The 23,630-nt window shown below is 47.5% G+C and overlaps 1 protein-coding gene across 1 annotated transcript in view; it reads right to left on the bottom strand.

Annotated features, from left to right (window-relative positions):
- EPHA10 (EPH receptor A10) overlaps positions 1 to 9,716 on the bottom strand; it is a 100,204-nt gene extending 90,488 nt beyond the window's left edge. The window contains exon 1 of the mRNA XM_032796273.2: positions 9,611 to 9,716. The gene's annotated coding sequence lies outside the window, so the exon portion shown is untranslated. The remainder of the gene's footprint in view (positions 1 to 9,610) is intronic.
- Positions 9,717 to 23,630: the final 13,914 nt, after the last annotated feature.

The raw sequence follows: 23,630 nt of genomic DNA, 5'->3' as shown, positions 1-23,630 counted from the left end.
ATTCATTCCTTCTTCCTGGCCTCCCCACAGGGCAATGGGCCCTCAGAACGGTCTGCTGAAGACTGAATGCTGTCTGTATACCAGTTGATGGCAGTGTCGTTCAGCATGCTCTGCTTGCTAATTCAAGTATCACAGGGTGCACCACATCCACCAGGTACTTTTATAAAGGAGACTAACAGTATCTTCAAGCTGGTTGTTCGAGAAACTGGCCAGCCAGGTTCCCCAAGAGCTCCAGGTATTTCTGACCAACCTACTTTACCAGCTAAAGCATGCAGCATGAGAGAACTCTAGACATAAATTTCACCCCATACTTTGGCTGTGTTATGTACTTTGCAGACCCTACACACAAGCAGCACCTTCCCCAGCACTTAGAACCTGATATTTCATGTCTTAGCCTGAGGCCCTGGGCTGCAGGCCGTAAAGCCTCTGTGTTAATCCAGCCCTGATGGCAGGGTTGCTTGTGATTGGGGGGAGAGCAGGGTTCAGCTGTCCTCGGGATCTCTTCAGGGTCATGCCTTGTGTTCCTAAAAATCTCATGCTTCAGGACTTAGCTGGTTACCTGCAAGGGTCAGGAAGGGATTCCCCCCAACCACACACACCCCAAAATGTACTCTAAGCCAAGCTTTTGTTCTTCTTCAGAGATGGCCCTGGCTGGAGGTAGAACACCGGACAGGTGGGCAGGCAAGCATTCTCTCTCAGATGCTTGCCTGGCTGGTTCTTGCTCACATGCTCAGGGTCTAACGGATTGCTCCAGAAGGAGTTTTCCCCAGGTCAGATTGGTTGCGATCTGGGTTTTTGTTTTTTTATTCTTTCCTCTGCAGCATGGGGTGAGGGTCACTTACCAGGATTATTCAGGTATCTCTCACTTAATCAATTCCCTGCTAATTGCACAGGTCCCGGGTTCTGGTGCACCTCAGTTCCTCCTGTTCTCTGCCTGTGGCACATAACAGTCTAGTCTCCCGTGGGCTGTGATAATTTGGCCTAATTTTGGTTGTTGAGTTTAGCGTGTGGGCGCTGGGTGGTACTGGTGGCCTGAGCCATGCATGAGGTCAGACTAAATGATCTTGGGTCCCTTCTGGCCTCAAAGTCTCTGACCAGCTCAGCACAGAGAAGGCTATGCCATAGCGTTACAGTTGCTATGGCAACAACTCCTACATTTAATCGAGCAGCAGAGTTGTTGAATACTTGCTAACTTTTTGGATTGGCATTCCCTCTCCTAGAATCGCACTCCTTCGGAGGCCAGGAAACAGACGCCCTCATCTCCAGAGCAAGAGCGCTTGAACAAACATTGTTAGCAAGAGACTAGTGGAATCCAATAGAATAAACTGACTTAGCCTCTCAACGATGATAATTAAGCCCCTTAACATGTTGGGCAGCCTCCTGAGGAGACAGTTTATACACCAAGGTCTTCAAGATGTGTGCTTGAACAAAAGCTTCCTTATGACCCAGATATATAAGGAATCTACGGGCAGATGTCTGAGACATTGAAAGGTGAAAGAGAAAAATCCAGAGAGAAGAGTGACACTCAAATTTCTAACTATGCCATGCAAGAATCTTAGGAACGCATGAAGCAAGACTTCAGTCATCAGACCGCTAAGGATTGCCAGAGTTCTCATCCCTCCACAATTCCTGTAACCATACATTAGCATCAATTCGGTCAGCCAAGACAGAGTTCAGGTGTGCTCTGTACACACAGAACCCTATTCACCTAATGCACCACAGGGTTCAGCTCCCCTGGTCACTAGGAGGTTGGCTCCAGTGGCAGCTGTAGGTATTCCGTTTGGGGAGAGCCGGGCCCAGGAGCTCAAACCATCTAATGACAACCCACCTTGAGAGAAAAGTGCTGCAATATTCCTACTAGAAGGCCGATAAAGTAGGTTTACACAGGAACGCTGTTGTCCCAACTTCTTGCGTTTCCAGTCAGTCTCCTGGGAGCACAGTCCATTGGGTGGGTGGCTCATTCGTGGGGTTAGTTGCAACAGAGGTTTTCATCTTCCTTGTGTTTTGCTGAGGGTTAAGAGGACAGTGATTCTCCCCCACTACTGCTGTACAATACTCTCTCCTGCCAAGAAGGAGCCTGAGTTGACCTACAAGCTGTATTAGATTGAATAAAAATAACCCTGCTCTCTGAGGCAGCACATGGGATGGTGACTCTGTTTAATATGTGAAATCAGTGGTGCTGAATAGCCAAGCTCCTACTCTGCAAAAACCGGAGTGTGTTAAAACCTCCATATTGGTGCAATAAACTATGTTTATGATAGACTATCATTTTAAATCGTCAGCCTTGCTGTAAAACTGTGTCTGCTCCCACTAACTTACTCTAGGAAGGACTTGCACCTGCTGGAGGAGGGCACTTTATCACGGTGTAATAGCAATGGCTGAGAGACATCTGAACAGAATAATGAAATCTCCTTTATCAGACGGGCTCCTGGGTCTCTGGTGCCATGAAGCTATCACAGCTCAGGATTCATACACAAAATCTCACTGTCTTGGCTGAGATGGAGCTTTGGTCCAGAGTACAGCTATGCTTGAAGGTGTGGGCTTGGGATAGTGTGTGTAAAGGGTTAACACTGACCATTTCTGGACTGCCAGGCAGTTTTATACGTAGGACATCATGTACACATCTGTTCCAATGTGTCTAAAAAAATAGGCAAAATACATAGTCAAGGTCAGCTTAGCTCTGTCCATAATCCGGGAGAACTCTGTGCAGCATTATACAGAGCACACCTGAACCCTGGCCGAGTTCCTGGCAGTTCTTAGGAACCTAATGATTGAAGTGCTACAGAGTTCCTTAGAATTCATGCACGTTACAGTTCGACACTTGAGTGTCACTCTTCTCTCTCTATTTTTCTCTTCTGTCTTTCAGTGTCTGCACATTCCTCATATATCTGGGTAATACGGAGGCTCTTGTTGAAACACATCTTGAAGACACAGGCATATAAACTCTCTTGATAATCATCATCCAGAGACTAAGAATCAGTTTATTCTGTTGGATTCCACTCATCCCTTGCTTACAACATTCATTCATGCTCTTTTTCTCTCAAGGCAAGTGGTTCTGTCTCCTGGACTTCTAAGGAGTCTGGCGAAATGATAGGGCAAGCCAAGAAGCGAATACTGATTCCCACCAAGTACATATCACCCCAGAAAAGAAACAGACGACACCCAGAAAGACAGGCAGGTGTCTAGAAATTAAATTAGCACGTTGGGCAAAATTCTTTCATCTTCCAGTTCATTGTGAAAGTTCAGTAGCTTTCCAACAATGGGCAGGAGTGCAGGGATACCACCATATGACATACATGGCCCCGTGTACACTATGGCACACTAGGGTCGAAATCCTGCAGCAAAGCTCCCTAGGCTCCATGGCACTGTGGTGCCAAGTTCTGCAGATGAGTTAAACATGGTATTTATTGCATTAAATATGAAAGCAATCCCACAGCACAGTCAGCGTAGGACTCTTTGATTTATAGACTCTAAGGCAAGAAAGGAGCATTATGATCAATTCATCAGCGAGCTTCTCAGACCTGAAGAGGAGCTCTGCATAAGCTCGCAAGCTTGTCTCTCTCACCAACAGAGGCTGGTCCAGTAAAAGCTATTCCCTCCCCCGTCTCTCTAATATACTGGGACCGACAAAGTTACACCACCACTGCATTTCAGTCATTCTTTGGTCTCCCTACCCATAAGGCTGAGAAATGTAAACAAAGTTTCAAATTCCTCAGGCTCCTATAGGAAAAGCAAAAGGTTGAAGCCGACTAACAGGCGAGGTTAATGCAACCCACGTCAGGAAATAATAGGTGCAATCGGTGGGATTACTTGGAATGAAAAAGCTGCAGCCACCAGAGGGCGTCACTAGAGTGAAGCAGAGCTAAAAACATGCAAGGCTGGTGGACAGTAAACTGCGTTATTCCAAGGGGCTGCACCTGCCCTAATTACAGAGAGACGAAGACAGGCAGAGGAGCCTTCTCAAATGAGCCAGATTGTTCAGTCAAATGATCTTGGCTGAAAACCAGTGCTGCAACTTGATGTTGGGGGTCATTTTAATTGCAGATCGAGGCTGAAATCACGCTTTGTTAATATGAACATTGCAACCACACGACCACCAGATTCAGCTGGGCTTTCAGCACGTTTCCATCCACGTACCGTAACCTTTCTTGATGGACGGTGTTCAGACTCTGATGCTTCCACCGCACTCTCAGAGGGATATGGTGGCAAGGACCACTCTGTAAGATTTGGGGCACCAATATAGTGTTTTGGGCATGGATGAATTGTGAAAGGGGCAAGAGGAAAGAGAGAGGGCTATAACAGAGACATTGTGATGTACTAAAACCACCAGGATATTTTTAACTTCAGAGAGGCAGAATTCACTCTGAGCAGATTCTACCATGCAACCAGGATCAAGGTTTACTGCACAGAACAGAAAGAGGGTCAGATTAGGGCTCAATTTTTTTTCATCCACTGAACGAGAGAAGTTGCAGCCAACTTTATCCTCTATGGTCCTAGAAGAAACAGAGCAACCCAATGCAGGAATATTCTCAATAATGTAGAGACTGCTTCTCAGTCTGAGAAACTTCTACATAGCCCAGGATTAGGATTCAACTCCTGCATGTGAAAGTCCCACTGCATTTTAGTTACAAAAGGAGTGTATTTCACCTACAACAGCAGGAGAGCCCAGGTTGCTCTTACAGTAAGAACTCAATATTTCCATTCAAGCAAACCACACTATAGGCACAGATTGCACAAGATTTTTGTGTCAAATCTGAATGCCACAGAATAAGTAGCAGACTGAAGACTATTGCACAGCAGACCAGGTCGTGCCTTTAAAAGCAAAATCTTTCGGATCCAAATGGTTGCATATAACTTAGTCCTAAATGTTATCTTGCCTAGAGTGTCAGATCTTAGATTCACTGTCCAGCCACCCACGCTAAGACCCTCTGCTGTGAAGGGAACGGCACAGACTCTCAGAGGAGTCCTGGCTCCTCTCCCCCACAGGAGTCTGTAAATGCAGCGAGCACATGCGAGATTGAACAGAGAGATCAATCAGTGATAAATCAAACCACTACTCATCACTGAAACCATGCAAGTGGAAAGCACAGGCCAATATGAGCAAAGAGCTCTCTATGTTAGGGGAAAAGCAGAGTCCAACGTAACCAGAAAGCAAGAGGCAGAATGGGGAAAGAAACCAAGCTTGCCATGCCATTTCTAGACAGAACATTGATTACAACACTCAGCATCTTCTAAGACTTGGGCCACTTCACACCACAGCGCAACACTGAGCACCATCTTCATGGTGTGAATGGGAATGTCAGCAACAGTAGTGACCCTGGTGTATTTTAACTACAGCTCTTCAGAAATTCAAAGGCTGTTAAATTAAGCTTCACTGGGCTCATCTGGAAAAAGCATGTGAATTCCTAGCCATTTATTTGCCTACTTTATTTGAATGAAAACTATTGCAGAAAGCCGATCAATATGCTACAGCCAGATTGAATTCAACGGTTTTGAGTGTGAAAGCAAAGCAGGAGGGTGGTAGAGGGGTGAGAGACATGAGACTAGAACGAAGTCAGCCTGAGTTTTCCTCCTAGGACAATTTTAAGCACCTCCAGAGGGCAAGTTCAGAGAGCTGCTGTATAACCAACTGAAAAGAAAGGGAACTTGCCAGCAAGAATTTCCAGGTGATCATAGCACTTAGACAGAACCACACCTTTCAATACAGCTTCAACATGCATCCTGTTATTTATACTGTTAACCATTAATGCAGCACCAGAGCTTTGCACAGCATTTTCCAGGGATTGCCAGAGAGGGTCACTGCCCCCAGGAGCTCTCTTTCTAAAGAAGAGAAGCATAGAACATAGCAGTGATAGATACAGGGAGAAGGTACGAAGCTTAAAATATAAGCCAGTTATTAGTATTACAATAGCGGTAAGAGCCCCTGCTGTGCAGGGCACTGCACAAGCGTAGAGTGGGGGAGAGTTTACCATTGAAGCAGACAAGAGCAAGGAAGGATCATCATCACTCTTTACAGAGATGGAACTGAGGTAAGCAAATCTGATCTGCTCACAGCTTTGAAGCAGAGACTAAAGCCTTGGCTACACTGGCGTTTTACAGCGCTGCAACTTTCTTGCTCAGGGGTGTGAAAAAAACACCCCTCTGAGTGCTGCAACATACAGCGCTGTAAACCCTCAGTGTAAACAGTGCCCCAGCACTGGGAGCGTGGCTCCCAGCACTGCAAGCTACACCCGACAAGGAGGTGGTTTACGTGCAGCGCTGGGAGAGCTCTCTCCCAGCGCTGGCGCTGCGACCATACTCACACTTCAAAGCGCTGCGTTTCAAGTGTAGCCATAGCCTGAGCTAGGAGGAGGAGAAGACAGTCCAGGAGGGGAGGTCAGTGATGACGAGCATGGAGGGAGCGAGGGTCTTTCCAGGCATAGGGAGCATCATGACCTAAAAGTATGAAAAGGGGCAGTAGCTGAGGTGGGCAGTGACAGGGAACACCTAAGGGCAGAGGGATTAGAGAGAAGGCTGAAGCCTCAGGATAAATTTAGAACAGCAAGCACAGTCCCAAGCTACAGGAATTCACTTTCCTTCCCCCTTTCCAATCTCAGGGTTGTGTATTTAGATCAGATGTTGTCCCATCCCAGAGGTGGACACACTCAATCTCTCGGCAAAGTTCCAGTGAGATCCACTGTCTGTCTGTCTACAGATAAATACGCACCTGGGTAAGTGACCAGATGAGGTCTCGCACACAATATCCGTGGGACATTTTTTGTAAGCCAAAAGTCAGGTAGCTTCCAGGAAACCCATAATGAAGGATGCTCTGAAGTGTAGGATTCCAGAGTACCCACACTGCACTGGCAATGGAAACAGAAGCAGCAGTTCACACTTTTCAACACAAAACAAAACAAAACAAAACAAAACAGTGTCATGCAGTTAATGCAACAGCAGGCATGTGACACCTAGACATACAGGAAATTAGCAGCCACAAATGGTATTTCAAGCCGAAACAAACTACACTTGACCAGACTTTATTACTAGGATCTCCTCTGGGTTAATTCAAGAAAGGAAAAGGAATTGAATCTAGAGTTTCCATTCCAAAGAATATTCTACTCATGTAACCAGGAGAATTTCAGGACTCTAAATTAACTTCTGCATACCACAGAAAAGCAGAACTGTTTTCCAACTACACACAAGCATAGCATAGAGGAAAAAAACTCCAGTCAAGCAACAACATATTGGGGAACTTGCATTAGCTACCGGAATTATGAATTTTTATCACATAGGGCCTAAATCATAAATCGTGTTCTCACTTAGTGCATTATTCACCGATAGTACAGGGATGCACTGGTTACAGCACTAATTACAAGTTCTATACCAGTACCTCATGTTAGTTCACCTGGATGACAATTGTGCCTAAGGTACACAATCTACATAGTTTAGTTTACCAGATTACCCACAACGTCAGCCAGTCTGCCTTGGAATTTAGAGTTAGTAGTGACTCTGCTGTTCACATCACCAGTCGTCCATCTTCTACTCTCTCCTTAAATCATGGGATTACAACCCAGCAAACACAGTAAGAATTAATCAGACAAGGACGGAAGCTTTCGATTCTTTGGTCCTGGAAACCATAAAACTGCTGTCCAAATCTTTAAGCTACACACTTTTCCCAGCTAAATTAGACACTTACAGGTCCAGGGACAGAGGAAGTGAAAATCCACTGATTTGGCCAGACTACACCATAACCTTTTCTGATCTCTGGCTGTAGGGAATATCTAAGCTGCCTCTATGTTGTTCTGTTCTTCAGGCCAGACCTGAGGAAGAGTTCTGTGTAGGTGCAAAACCTTGTCTCTCTCACCAGTAGAAGTCGGTCCAATAAAAGGTACTACCTCACCCACCTGGTCTCTCTGTGTTATTCTGTCAATTAAGAAAGGAATGATAACTGCACAGCCTAATGAAACTCATCTACCTTTGCATGTTCTATTGCCCCCACAATAGCACAAGTACAATACTAAAAATTCACATCTTTACAACGACAAATTGACAGCTCTACCATGATTTTGCTTTATGTATGTTCTCTCTAGATACTGATCTATTCCCCCATAAATTTAGAACCAGGAGGAGTTCACACAGCCAGAATAATAGTCTGTGGAGGTTTTGGATCTTGGAGGCAGACTAGGAAACATGTGCATCCTCCCAGCTGCTGATTTTTTGAGCAATCTGCTTGCTTTTCCCCATTCTGCCTTTTTTCTTCACATACCAGACAAAACTAGCACAAAGAACCAGGGGCTCCTTGTAAAGCTACAAGTGCCAAAGAGAATTATATGTGCAAGGAATCTCCAGGCACAAGATAGAAAGGGACCAGGCACGGAGACTAGAGGGAAGGGGTGAGCAACCAGAGTCCAGGACAGATGCCCCACAGAAGGGAAGACTTCCTGCAGACTTCACTCCCCTGATCTCAGCCTCCAGCTACCCTCCTCTCTGCTGAGGGGAAGGGGAAGGGACAAGGAGGATGAGGACTAGCTGCTGTTTACAGGGACACTCAGGAAATGCAATTTACAATAACAACTATTTAAAAACATGCGGGAAACACTATTTATATGCAGATGGCAGAAACTCTTTAATTCATCACATCCCCATCTCCTGATGCACAAACTGTTCCCCTCTCTTCAATGAACCTGTTCTGGCAAAGGACCCTACTAGGGAGGCTGGGAGTAGGGTGACCAGATAACAAAGGTGAAAAATCTGGACGGGGGCGGTAATAGACATCTATATAAGAAAAAGCCCCAAATATCAGGACTGTCCCTATAAAATCGGCACATCTGGTCTCCCTAGCTAGGAGGAACCACATGGGGCACAGGGAGCTTAAAGATGTTCCCGTCAGTGCCCAGCTCATGGCTCAGTGACAATCAGACACCCTCCCTCCATCAGTCCTCCCGCCCACAGAGATACTTGCTGTCACGTCCCTACCTCCTCCCATGGCCCCTTCCCCACCCAGCCTGCACACTGCCCCTACTCAACTGCCCCTCCACATTGCCACTGTCCAACCCCCTGCTGCCCCATCCACCTTGCCTAGCCCCCCATCCGCCCTATTACCTCCAGTCTCGCACGCCCATCCACCTGCCCCGCCCCAGGCACTTGGCCCCCTCCCCTGCCCCAGGCTCCGCCCCTTACTACCGGCCCATCACCCCCTACACTTCCCTCCCTGCCGCAAAGAATTCCCAACTCCTGCCGTCGCGGCTTCACTTAACACCCCCACCTATCCTCCCGGCCAATCCCCCCCTAATCCCTCAGGTCCCCTAAGCCTGGCCCCGCCACCGTGCCAGCCGCCAGAGGCCCCATTCCAGCCCTGCCCCGGCCCCCCTCCTACTACCCTCCATCCCCCTGCCCAGCTCAGCGCCCATCCACCCTGCCCCAGCCCCACCACTGCCCCTCCTGCGCCCCCCGGCACCCAGCCTGACTACCCCCCATCCCCCCTACCCAGCCCCATCCATCCCCTGCCCCCTACTACCCCCCCCATCCCCACTACCCCAGCCCAGCACTGCCCCCCCGCCGACCCCTATACCCCCCATCCCCCCTGCCCCAACACACCCCAACGAGCACTGCGATCCCCGGCCGGGCTCACCCTCCTCGCCGGCGGCCCCGAGCAGCAGCAGCCAGCAGCAGCAGCGGCGGCGGCACGAGGAAGCCGCCTCCGCCCGTCTCCATGGTGCTGCCGGACTCCGCGCGGCTCCGGCTGCCTTGCCTCATCCGGCCGCCCCCCCGCCTCCCTGGGCCCGGCCGCCGAGCCCGCGCCCGTCGGAACCCGCCCCGCGCACCCGGCAGCCGGGCCAATCGGGGCCGGGGGCGGGAGAGGGGAGAGAGGAGCGGGAGGGGGCGTGGCGAGGGACAGCACCGGCCAATCACAGCGACAAGTCCGCTGGAAGGGCGGGGCGAGGATGGGGAGCAGCCACTCACGACGGGGGGCGCGGCAGGGGCAAAGCGATTGGGGGCGAGGCCGCACACCAGGGAGGGGCGGGGCGGGGGGGGCGAGGAGCACAATAGTCACGCAGAGGGAGGGGCGTGGCCAAGGGAGCATCAAGGGGGCGGTGCGAAGAGCAGTGGCTCAGCATGCGGGGGCGGGGCCCCTGTCAGCCAATTACAAGTGAGGGGGCGGAGCCGAGGGTGGGGCACACGCGGTCTGGGTTAAACTTCATTTGGGGCTCGTCAATATGCAGGGTCGCCTCGGCTGGGCAGGCGCTGGGAGTGCGGGGGGCCCTGGGATTGGGGGGCGCCGGGAGCACTGGGGGCTGGTCCTGGTCGGTTCTGGGATGGGGGAGCTGGACGTACTGGGGCTTTGAGCTTGCGGGAACTGGGGGCTCTGGGGTTAACAGAGTTGAGTGCTGGTGGACTTGGCTTGGTTAGGGGGAGCTGGGGGGCTCTGGGATGGGGGGCAGCTGGGAGGCCTCTGGAATTGTGGGCAGCTGGGAGTGCTGGGGGGGAGGCTCTGGGATTGGGTTGAGGGAGCTGGGGGCTCAGGGATCTGTAGTGGAATTTGGAGCCTGGGGCTCAGAGTTGCTGGGGTGTGTAGCCACTTCACAGGGCTGAGGATTTAGGGGGCTCTAGGCTGCCAGGTTCTGGGCAGGGGGAGCAGCTCACAGCAGCTCAGTGCCAAGTCCACAGCCCTTGCTGTAAGTTGGGGAGGTGTCATTGTGCTGTTCAGAGTGCTACAACTGCAATATCTCTGAAAAATGTGAGCTCCTCCTATTCATGCTGATGAGTTTGTGATTCTGAAGCCTAATGACTACATCTCAGGGTCCTAGAAACATAGACGGAGAATTGTGCATACAGAACGGGCTTGCAGCTGCCTGCCTAATTCATATGCACAGTTCCTTCAGTCCCACTCACACATAGGTGAACATTTAAAAAAAGGGCAGAAATATCGGTGGTCTTAAAAACCTAATTACTATGTCAGGGTCATAGTTTGCCCTCAATCTCATTGGCAAATCTACTGTGGAGGGTACTATATGTCCTTGTAGTCAAAGTGCATCAACCCTAATTAAAATGTAATTTGGCCCTCTCCACTGAATGAGCTCAGTTCCCTGGTGCAGTTAATGAAAAATTAGTAAATGGGTAATCTGCAAAAAGTGCTGTGTCAGGATTTTATTTTGCAAAATCAAACCCAGAAGCAGGGAGGAGAGTTGAATCTTTTCTCCATTCATCCAAAACTCAGAGTAGCTCCAGTTTTTGTCTATCTTTGCTTTTGAAGAATAAACAGAAGCAGGTCTAGAAAATCAAATTAATCATGAAAAGCTAGGCAGTATTTGTTAATAAATAGTAAGTCTCTTAGGTTTCCAATAGTAAACCATAAAGAGAACACTACTCTTGTATCATCCTAGAGTGAGACTCACTAAAATCCCCAGATATCAGACAGAATGTTGATTGGCTTCTCAGCCTGTTACCAATCAGACTCAGTTCTGCGTGTCATAATAAATTGGATTCATTTGATATGGCAATTGCAGTCATATTAAAATATGCCTTGAGGCCTAGTTACAGAACACTGTATTCCTAATATTACTAATAAATATGCCTAATGAAATCTGTGGTGTTAGTGCTGGTGTGTAAATGCGGAGCTGCTCTTTATGTAACCCTGCTAATAAGCAGTGCAAGTGTTTGAATATTTATTTTAAGTCAATAGGCCTTCATGCAAGATCTGGGGTCTGACGCTGCACAGCTCTTTGCAGGATCAGCACCTAAATGTGCAAAATCTTATGACATGTTATACTTTTGTTAAATCCTCATGTTATACTTTCCTTGATTGAAATCAGTTCTCTTCCAACCCAAACAGTGTTTTTTGAAAATGTATATATAGCTAAATTAAGAGGGTGAGATACAGGTGTTTTGGATTATGTTCAATTTACAGTTCCATCAAGACTATGCAAGTAGAAAAGCTCTCTGTGCTGTCTGAATAGACTGGACCAGTGTGGTGCATGTCAGAGGTGGTGGGGCACAAAGGAGTAGCTGGGGGGATGTAGTACCGTAGCAGAGCTAGTTTTCCCCATGCTGCCCCTCTAACATGGTGAGTTTAAAGGGGGCTGTGACTAGGATTTTCTTGAAGCAGGACTTGGCTTTCAAAAGTGGGAAACAATGGATTCGTTTCACTCATCCCCCACAAAGTCAAAAACATTCAAGGCTATTTTTCCTAGTATTTTTCTATTATAATCACATAAATCTTTTCAATGTCCCCTGATCCCCAAAGAAAATGCACAAATTTTCTATGAGCATGTTGCAAATTCTCATGGAGACTCTACAGGAAGCAGTAGTTTCTGATGATTTGAGTGAGTGATGGGTCCCTCTCCGAATCCTGGCTCACTAGCACTGAAACACACAACCTCAGAGGCCCTATAGAAACAGTGACTGCATTGCATTGTTTCCTATTAATTTCTTTGCAGTATAATTTGAGATTTTTTTTTCCCCTGGAGAACATTATAGACTAAATTACAACATATTTCAGGTGAATTGAAATCATGATGTAAAAGGAAAAGACATGTAGATTTCCGTGTAAAGTTTGCTCATGTACAGGGCTTCTCTACTGAAAGGTCATTTCTAACAGTGAGAGTGACCTTTCTAGAGGGTGCTGCTGAAGGAAATTTGAAATGCAACACGTGTATTACATGTAGGATGACCAGACAGCAAGTGTGAAAAATTGGGACAGGGTGGGGTGGTAATTGGAACCTATATAAGAAAAAGACCCCAAAATCAGGACTGTCTCTATACAATCGGGACATCTGGTCACCCTAATTACATGGGGCCAGCAAGGAAAGGGTTAACACTCTCTGAGCCGGGGGAAGAGCAGGACTGCATGCACTGAGCACAGTGATTGGGAGCTGTGGAGAATTAGAGCCTTCCCCCAGCACATTACAAAAGGGAAGTGCAGCGCTAGCTCTGCTTGTTCCTTGGTGTTCTCTTCCCTTGGGGGAAAGGGTGAGCTCAGAGCGTGGCTTTGGAAGGTCTGTTGCCTTGTTTGGTTATGATTTGAGGATGCTCAGTGGAGCTCGGGTGACCAGATGTCCTGATTTTATAGGGACAGTCCTGATATTTGGAGCTTTTTCTTACAATAGGCACCTATTACCCCCATCCCGATCTTTCACACTTGCTGTCTGGTCACCGTAAGTGGAGCTCACGCACACCAGGGCTACAGGCTGTTTGTGTGTTTTATATGAGATTGATGTAACCCTCCCAAGCCCAGGAACCCTTTAATCTGAGACCTGCATAATATAAAGACTAAGGTGTTTGTGTCCTTAATTACTTAGCAACATTTACTTCCTTATGGATTTGTTCAGTCAAATGTAACCCCCCTGACAGCTAGTTTGGGATGCAAATGTTGAGCCCCTGAGTGACGCAGTGTGGCTGGGAGATACTGCTTCCTGAGCAGACCTTCACAAAGCAGAGATGTGTAGCTAGATAGTGGGCTGAACTCTGCTGTTCTGACTCCCTGCTGCTTGTAGATCATCTTCTCTGATTAGATCAGTCCTTTCAAAGCGAGGATTTAACCAGCAAAGAGGAAGTGAGGAACCCAAGCCTGGCTTGGCAGGTGCGAGGGGAAGTAGTAGTGAGACACCCCACCAGCTGCTGTCTCTGGGTATATCAGGCTGAAAGCCAGTGCTGATTCACTACATTGTACCTCTGTGCCTGTGATAGAAACTTGGCTCAGCTGAAGCTCAGATGTGAGGCAGGTGGTGAAGCAGCAGCAGAACTTTGCCTAAACTGGGTTCAGAGAAAAATAAAAATGCCCAGTCAAAAGCTGATGGGGAAGGAGGCAGGTGGGGATGAGGGGCAGCATTCTGTGCCAACAACAATTCACTCAGTGTAAATAGTTCTAAAATGTTAGGCACTGAAGCCTAGATCCTGCAATGACTCCCACAGTGAAGCCTGCTGCCAGTCAAACTCAAAGGTACACATCCTATAGCAAGATGAATTGGATCTGGTAATTGCAGCTACGTGCATGCCTTGTGGTCCAGTTACTGGGCACCCTGTTCCTGAAATGAATGGGACTGCTCATGTGAATGGAGCTAACCCTGTGTGTGCATCTTTGCAGGATTGGAACCTAAGTCCTGAACAGAGTCTATCTGCAGGTTTAAAACTGCAAGCCCATTATTTCTGTAACATGATCAGTAAGACCCTCAGTCTCCAAAACAAATTAAAAACCACAGCACATTTGCTTGTGAAGGGTGTTGGACATGTTGCACCCGGTATAAATCCACCAGCAGCCTGAGGCACCTGGTCAGCTAACGAGTCCACTGCTGTCATGACCATTCTACTGAAATGAGGGAAACATTTTTCAAGCACAAAGAGGATTAGCCATTAGATTCAAGGAGTATAAATCTCTCTAGTGTTTCCATTTGATTTCCACACCTGTCAGCTCTAACCTCCATCTCCAAAGCACCAGAGTCCCCTACCAATCCCTCCATTCAGCCTTAAACATTTCTGTCCAGACATGGAGTTTGACAGATCTGAGGAGGGGGAGTGCTGTATTGTGATACTTCACATACCCAGCTGAGTGAAAAATGGCCCTGTAGGATATTTCAGGCCCAAATAGACAGTTATGGTATCTCTCGTCGTCCCTCAGCCTCTCTGCAGCTATTGTTGCTACCTTTGTTCTATGCTGAGGTTAAGCCACAAGAAAATCGTTGCTTTTCTTTCCACAGTTTGGGCAGAACTCTGACGGGGCTTGCAATTTACCCCACTTCAGAAGCATGCTTAGGTCCTGAAGGACAACAGGCAAGGCAAAAAGTCTTTAAAAAATCCCAGCTGTGTCTGAAGGTGTGAGGCCTTTATCAGGTGATGAAGGGCATGGAGTTCATAGGACCAGAGTTCTCCCTCTATCACACTGCTGCTCAGGGAAGCAAAAGACAGCATTTATTTATAACCTTCCTCAAGTGGAAACCAGCAAAAGTGACCCATCACTACATGAGATTTTTCAAGCCACCCAGGAACAAAGTGAGATTTAGTTGTCATTAAAGACTCATAACAGCATAACAATTTCATGCTGTGTTAACTTCTAGGTTTTCTTTCGCATATAAATTTTTAAGGAGTAAAATAGAAAAACCCAGGCAGTTGACCTTTAATCGTAGTTATTTGTGTGATCAGTCAAGTGTGGGAAAAAGCTAGTTTGTGCTTGAAAGATGCCCTTTAAAACAAGATTGCTCTAATATGACACATGACTCACATGATGTAATATATAGGATCTCACTTAGCAGCTTCTGGGGCACGACAGCCTGCCATTTAATATTCATGCACGGGCTCATGCTTCTGGTACAATGAAAGGTATTAATGTCATGTACCAAATCAATACAGACCACTGGGATAGTTTCATTCACAACAAGAAGACCCAGGGGATCCATATGCATTCATTTCATTTCACAGCCTAACAAGTGGAGTGTATTTCAAATGTGTGGGAAGGTTTTGATGTTCGGGGTATTGTTTTTTCCAGTCACACTCACATCATACTAATCAAATATAAACTTTTCCATTTGGCTACAACATTATTCCAGGCATCTGTAAAGACTTAATGTTAGAACAGCCAGAGGTGTTTTAATTATGTTTCTGGAGCATCATGGTGTGCTGGGGAATTGAGCTCATGAGTTTTTCTTTGGCCAGATGGCTGGAGTAAAGGTGCTGATGGGAGCACAGAGATGCTTTTATAAACAGAGATTCTTAGGTTTGAGTGGGAAAAGCTCTTAGAAAAGAATTCCTGGGTTTTATGCTCACTCCTGTTATACACATACACAGCTCTGCCACCTTTCCGATTTCCACTGCCCAGCACTAGAAGATCCCAGGTGACAGCAATGGAAGAGTTTTGAGTTGTCATTGGTGATCCCTGCTTCAAACTCCAGAACAGCAAAGGACTACCCTGAAACTCAGCAGACGTGGGGCTGGCAGGACCCGCACCTCTATAATTCCCTGAGATGAGATATTAGCTGCTGTAGTTGGAGACAGAAAGATCGTTTTGAAACTGCAGTGAAAATAACCCTCATGACAAAAAAATCGATAGAAACACCAAGGACAAAGGCTCAGACTCCGTGCCCATCAATTCCTGAGATAAAGAGCTGGAAGTCTTGGTGGGAGAATGGGCACAGCTGGACCAAGAAACAAAACTTTTTTCTTTTGCTGACAAATGAGTTTTTAGGATAAAGGGTAAGGGAACTGGCAAGACATAGGCTTTGATGTGTCGTGACAGGAGATGCCCTTGGAGAGATAGAGAGACTACAGAGAAACTGAAGTCGTGATGTTATGGTAGTTTTGCACCTGCACTTTTCCTTGTGGACTCAAAAGGTTTTGGTCACAAGTGTAAATTAATTTGTCACGTCATCTTAGTGCTCTTTTGTGCATGTCACACAATCAACAGACTCCAGCACAGATTCCCGTGTCTCTGCTCCAAAGAGCTGGAATCTGGAAAAGCAGAGGGTGCTGCAAGCAGGTCAGGTCAGGTGCATTGGCAGAGCTGTGGGATGGGAGGGCTTGTGCTGAAATAGTAGGGGGCACTGCAGGTCTAGATTCAGGGGAACTCTTGGAGATGTGTGGGCATGGGCCAGGATGGGAGTAGCCAGAGGTGAGGCACATCTGGATTGAAGGGCATCAGCAAAGCTGCCAGGGGACAGGAATAATCTATTAATTTATTTGGCATGAAGTAAATATGTCAACTTGGAATGATGAAAAATTAGGAGAGTTTAAACAATCAGCCTACATACACTGTACCATCTGCAGATCATCTGAATACACAACCCCAACACATGTTCTGAGGTCTCCAAGAGGGTACCTCAATAAATGCACCCACAGGGGCTGGTGGCAATGCCAGCTAATTACTGGCATTCTTGTGTCACAGTTCAGTGACAGAAGTCCTGGCTAAAATAAAAATTAATGTCAAACTAGCTCATAAATCCCATGATAAAGGCAGTAGGGCTCCTGACTGCAGGCTCCAAAAGGAAAATGCTCGTAACAAGGATTAACTCTTTGTATCTTCTGTGGTGTTGAACTGGAAATAAAAGCAATCAGTGCAATCCGTTTGTTTTTAATGACCTACTTTGCTGTCAGATGTATGCTCTTCTTGCACTCTATGGAATCTCTGTAGTATAAAAGTTTCAAGGCAGCCCTTCAGCTTTTAATGTAATCGTAGGAAAGATCCTTGACTAAATAAAGGCAGCTAATCTGGGTAAATGCCTTTAAGCTTCTTTACATTTCTCGCTAATGGATTTCTAGGCAGCCCACAGGGACCCATATACCAGAAAATAATGTAAAATATAGTGAGTGTCTCGTGGTTTTTTGAAGTGCCTCACATTTGTCATAAAATGAGAAAATCCACAGCTGTAGGCAGTGTAAAACCATTATATTCCTAGAATGTCTATGCCTTTTTATCATTGTCTATATGAAATCCGGAGTTTCATTGGGGGCAGGGATCCATCCAGTGCTACGTTCCAACTCAGTCAGAGGCAGATTATCACATGCTATTAATTAGAGCCAGCCAGTTGGGGCTCTGGGTTTTGCAATCTGGTGTTAGAATCTGAAGTGCAGGCCCACAGCACTTCACACTGCTCAGGAGCCCTGCACAGAAAGAAAATGACAACCTCCACTGCCTTTATTGTCTGTGTTTTAGGATCAGCATGCTGGCTTGGAGAGAATAATGCTGTTGCTATCATTTATCCTGGCTGGGAAGCCAGCAGAGCCAGTCAGCCAACCACAGCTGGCTCAGGTGAGGGGTTAGTACAAACCATTTCTGTAGTTCGTGAGACCTTGTATCCTTCCGAGCATCTCTATTTGTTTTCCTTCCTCCTTTTCAGACTCACTTATCAAATATGGGTGGAAGGATAATCAGTGCAGAGCAATGTTAGCACCGAAAGGCAGGCCAGCAGTAATTCAGGGCAGCTCCCTGGTGACCTAGTTTGAACCAGGCACAAGTCCAGGACTCAGAAATTCCAGACTGACTTGTATAATAATCATCTTATTTATTAAGCCTCTGCCTTTCTTTCCCTCCCTCTCCCCAACTCCTCTATCCCAGCAGGGCTCTCAGGACTCTGCACAGACTATTTAAATATAAGAATAACACACCACATATTCTTTATTTTGTTCCACTAATTCAGTGACTTTCACAGCGATTCAGAGTCAAAGGCAAATCCCCATACAGAGAATGGATCCATTTGTTCCACGCATTGTGAAGGCGAGAGGCCCATCTGACCTTGTCCTTCTCTGCATGTAAACAAAAGCAATGCTCCCATCACTCTGCATGCTCTCTGGCCACCTGCCATGAGGTCCATACCTTCCTGCAGAGACTTCATTCATCAGTGTAGCAACTACAGCTAGCCTGGTGCATCCGTCCATATAGCCAGATACCCCGGTGATGGGCACAGTATAAGAATATGAACAAAGTATAATTCTGCCCTGGCTTCTATGCTGTGCCACCCAAAGTGGGTGAGAGGGGAAGAGCAGGGGGCACATGCTCCCGCAGAGGAGGAGAGCTCAGTCTCGAGGATATGCACCATGACAGCAAAAGGTTTTCTTCATCAGTCATGCAGCGATCTCTCTTCTTTCCTCCAGATGACATTGGCTGTGATATGCAGTGTTGTGTAGTTGTGTCGATCCAAGGAGATTAGAGAGACAAGGTGGGTGAGGTAATATCTTCCATTGGACCAACTTTTGTTGGTAAGAGAGACAAGCTTGCAAGCTTACACAGAACTCTTCTTCAGGTGTGGGAAAGGTACTCAGGGCAGGTCTACACCACAAACGTGCATTGGCAGAGCTGCACCCCCCACAACACACTTTTCTCAATCCATGAGTCTTACGCATGCCTTTCACAACATGTGGTGCACCTCATCCAGGGCACTAAATACTCAGTAACAACAAGGAGGGTGAAACCAGACAATCACTATGCTCTTGAACTCCCTATGAACTCACACAGACAAATGATAAAAGAGAAAAACACCCTGTCACTTGTGGGTGAACACGTCTCACAAAAGCGATTGCTCCATTCTGACCTCTCAGTTCTCATCCTCAAAGGAAACCTGCCCAACACCTGCAAAAGGAGAGCCTGATCGCTTAAATTCGGAACTTTGCTAGACGCTAACAATCACCGACTGAATAGAGACGCTGGATTTTTATCTTATTGCAACCATCTGTAACCTACTAAACTCCTCATCAACCTGCTTTTTTCCCTCCGTTCTCCCCTATTATTGGAGAGAGGTTAATGGGCCACTTCACCTTGAACGGTCCCTTCATAGATCCATTAGCTCCTTGTGCTGAACAATCCATTCCACCTGGTATTTAGCTGTGCTTCTTTGAGCACGTTTTCTGGACCTGCAGAAGAGCTCTGTGTAGCTCTCAAGCTTGTCCTCTCACCAGCAGAAGTTGGTCCAATAAAACATATCACCTCCCCCACCTTGTCTCTCTAATTGGCTGAAATATAAAGATGGTGCATGGCAGGGCGTCCCAGAGCGAAGCAGTTCCCATAAATGGTCATAGCACAATGTGACCATATGGCTACTTTGGCTGGCGCGGTCCCTGCTATCTGTGCTAAACCCCAGAGCATCCCCTGCGTGGTCCTGCTGCCCTGAGAGTCATGCGCTAGGACTTATCCTCCTTGGCATCTGCAGTTTACTGCAGGGCTTCCACAGCCTAACAAATGTTCATAGCAAAATATGTTGCACCCCATTCCCATTGTGATGGATACGTTCATAACTCTACGATATGTTCTTCTAAAGCAGTAGAGGGAAGCCAAAGCAAGTGCACTGGCAGCTGGGAAAATAGAGACATGGACCAAGCAAGTTTTAATCAGAAAAATTAGACACAACGGAGGGTCTAACCCAACCATTCCCAAGGCCAGACCCTGATGCACAGCCAGTGTACAGCAGGTTTCTCCTCTGAAGAAAGATCAGTTCTAATGGTCTATAGGTGGAATTTCACAAGGGTAGATGTTGACTTTGATGTAGGCTCTGCTACTCACAGCCCTTATGAGCCAGGAAACAATCACAGCCATAACCCATGTCTGAAAGAATGTCGATGTTTCTGGAAGTTGATCTGCTGAGTCTCATCATGAAGTTTCAGGTCTCAAGACCAACCAAAATTTGGGCCATATTTGCAGAAGGTAACCTAGACTTGGCAGCCTTCTCCTGAGCCAGGCTGGCTTCTGGTGATCTCAGGCAGACTTCTCATTTGAGGTGGGTCCAGCTGCTCTTGTCAGGGATTCTGAAGCCAAGTACAGATGATTGTGTGTGTCTATGCACATGACATCCCAGCACATTGTGCTGGCGGTGAGCTGTGTATGCAGAGTATCCAGCTATAGGCACTTTTCAGAAGCAATGTATCCAGGCCCAGGGCCTTTTCAGATTTCACCCTCCCAGCAGCTCTAGCAGTGGGGAGGTCTCCCAGGAAGCCTCATGGCCTGCAAGATCACCATGGGTGACAGGTATCATAGGCTGGGGGAGTCTGTGTTTCTCCAAAGAGCCAGGTGTGGCCCTGCCCACACTCCACCCCTAGCTCTCCCTCCTGCTTCCCACTCTCTGGCTCCAGTTTCCCTGTGTGGGGGGTCCCAGTTCGGGCTGGGACCATGCTGCCCACCCTCCCGGAGCTCCGGGGCTGGGGGTGCTGCTAGCCTGGGGCAGGGGCCGCCACTGGCAGCCACAGTGGGGGCCTTTGGCCTCCGGTGTGGGAAGGGGTGCAGAAGGGGAAGGGTAGGCATCTAGCCTCCCTCAACTGGCTGTTCATACATCGCCCATGGGTTAAACTAACATGCTTTATTGCCCCTGTCACTTTGTGTCTGTGCCTGAGAGTCAGACAGGGAGCCCAGCTCTCCAAGTCACCTCTGTTTCTCTCATTGGCTGCCCTTGAAAGGCAGGCTGGAGAGAGACCATCTGAGTAACCTCTGGCAGATGGATTGTTCCGCTGCATTAGCAACTGGTCCTGCTGGGTTCTGTCCCATCTGGATGTATTTGTCTCCGTTTACACTGTAGTGAGTTTTAAAGGGGAATGTAGGGAAAAGCAGGAATCACAAAAAGCCCACTTGGGTTGTCCATAAGGAAATACTGTACCTGTTACCTCAAGGGGTGTTTTCTGAGGAGTGGTGAACTCATTGCAGCAGCTTGGACAAAGCTCTGAATCCAGGCACAAACTGGAGTTAATTAAAGCAGGTGCAAAAGAAATAACCATCTCTCCCTTTCTGAATCCCAACTCCACCCCAACACGATGCACTGCTACCATACGATGGCAAGGGATGTGTCTCGTGCATGATGAACAGGTCACCCAGACTTCGCTTTGCTGGAGGAGCTGAAAGAGAGTGTGGTCAGGACAAGAGGGGTTGTTATTGAGCCAAACACATCTCTGGGGTAACAATCACTAGCCACTTTTGAAAATCTCAGTCAGCCCCTGTGCTCTAGGGATGTGTCGCCCAAGGACAGGTTTGGGCCTTGAGTTTCCCACAATTCCTGGCTTCAAGGAGTCTGAAGGGAGACATCACTGCTGGAGGAGAGTGTCTAGGGAAGCTTGGAGACAGATAAGCAGCCAATTAGCAAAGGGTGGCGGGCAGGTTCTGCAGGTAACAGCCATGCTAGAAGAACTGCCATTTTGTAACAAAAGCTGGTGGTAGGCTGTGCCCCCATCTACACTACAGCTGTAACCCCACCAGGGGACCTGTGGTACCGAGGTTAAAACTGGTGCTGTGCTCAGACCCTACCTGTGTTTCGTAACTAGGTAAAAAACTTAGGCAGTCCAAGACTTTCTGGCCAATCCACAATCTCATCTGCAGTGGGTTGTGACTGGCTTCCCTGACTCAGTGACAGCTGGAGCATGAAAGGGGACTGAAGAGGTTTCAGAAATGGGAAAGACCTAGGAGATCACTTAGCCGTCCCCGTTCCCTAAAGAACAGTCCCGGAGTGCTGTGTAGACAAACCCAGGGGTGGATTTGCACCATCTGTACGATGCATGTATCATAGTCTGAGCACCCTTCTAGATAGTAATATTTCTGGTGTTCAACCTATGGTCCTTTTCTCAACCTCTGGATTTCATAACAGGGAGCTAGTGAGTTAACCAGATAACGAGGTGAAAGCATAATGACGAACTTCTGTGCTCTGTCCATTCCGTGCTGACACACAGCTATCACTCCACTTCTGCCTGCAGCTCCAGGACACAATCCCACCTGTGACCTCCTGGCAGTGTGACTCACTGACACAGTTCACTCAGCACAAAAGCTCATTGAAAGAACATTACGGTCCTGAGACAAACCTCCTGGAGTAGGAGAGAACACATGGCAGGGTAAAGCCGCAGTCCCCCAGAACCCTGGAGGGAAGGGCAGGTCAACACGGAACAGTACGGTAGCTCTGATATCGATCAGTCAATTCCTTGCCTGGATGGGTTAATCCTCAGACCCTACCTTACTGGTTAGGATCCGGTGAGACAGTCTCCTGTATTTTTAGTGCCTCTTTTAAATGTTTAAATAAACCTTTGCTGAGAAAATTTTGAAAAAGGAAAAACCACCATTTAAACTGCATCGCGAGGGCAAAAACTTGGGGGAGAAAGAAAGACTGTTTCAGAATATCTCAGTTCTTCGCTTAGCGCACACACTGGCTATGTGATGTTGTGGTACATATAGGGGTATGTAAAGATACTGAGGACACTTGGTGTATTCTCCGTGTGTGTATGAGATAGATAGATAGATAGATAGATTAGATAGATCCCAGCTGGAATCTTTCTCCTGTGGGGCAGTAGATCTCAGAGAGGCAAACACTCTTGTTCTGCAGTTAGACTCTTACATGTTAATATGCCAAACGTCCCACTGCTTTGTCTAGAATACAATACATTAACTCATTCTCTTTCCACTTTATCTGACATATGGCCTGTCCCAGCAGCCACATCGCCTGAACACTGCCCGTATTCACAAAAGGGAAATGCTATCAGTGGCTGTGGCAAAGAGGCAATTTGTCTCCAGAGAAGTCTAACATCCTCTTAAACATCAAAATAAAAGAGGAGCTATAGATAAAATAAGAATCTCAGTAGAGCAGATCTGTTGACCCCAAGGGCCCGGTTCACATTAATTTGACTTTTAGGGGTTTTTCTCCGAACAGCATCCCTGCCTTCCTGCCTAGGGAAGAAAACCACAATTACTAGCCAAGTGAAATGCGTGTCTGCATGGCCCCAGCTGCAGGTGGCCATGAGCCTCCAGGACTCATTACCCTATTTGGGGCTGGCCCCCCAGTGCAGTACTGCTAGTAGTGAGAAAGCAAACAGGACTCCATCCAGCCCATCTCTGGAAGCTGCTGCCCATGAGGAATTTAAACCTCCCTCTTTGAAAAGGACCAGGAGACCCACAGTGCCCCAGCCACACATTCCTTGTTGTGGGGTCAGGGTGTGTGATGGTTACAGTTGGGATGGGCATCAAGACACCTGGCTTCTATCCCCACCTCTGCCATTTGCTCGTTGTGTAACCCTGAACAAGTCATTCTCATGACAGACACTACAGGAATGCCAAGGAACAAACCAGACCCTTGTGTTCCCTGAGGGGTGTGACCAATGGCTGAGGGTGGTACGGCTGCTGTCTGCCCACACATTGGGCCTGCTCGGAGCTAGGTGACATGACCCCATGTTGGCCTGGGCAGCAGTGGGGAGAATTGGACTCCCCATGTCAC

Source organism: Chelonoidis abingdonii, chromosome 25 (genome assembly GCF_003597395.2).
Source record: "Chelonoidis abingdonii isolate Lonesome George chromosome 25, CheloAbing_2.0, whole genome shotgun sequence".
NCBI classification, from domain to species: Eukaryota; Metazoa; Chordata; order Testudines; family Testudinidae; genus Chelonoidis; species Chelonoidis abingdonii.
Note: the sequence above shows the minus strand (reverse complement) of the source record. Positions and strands in the feature narration are given on the sequence as shown.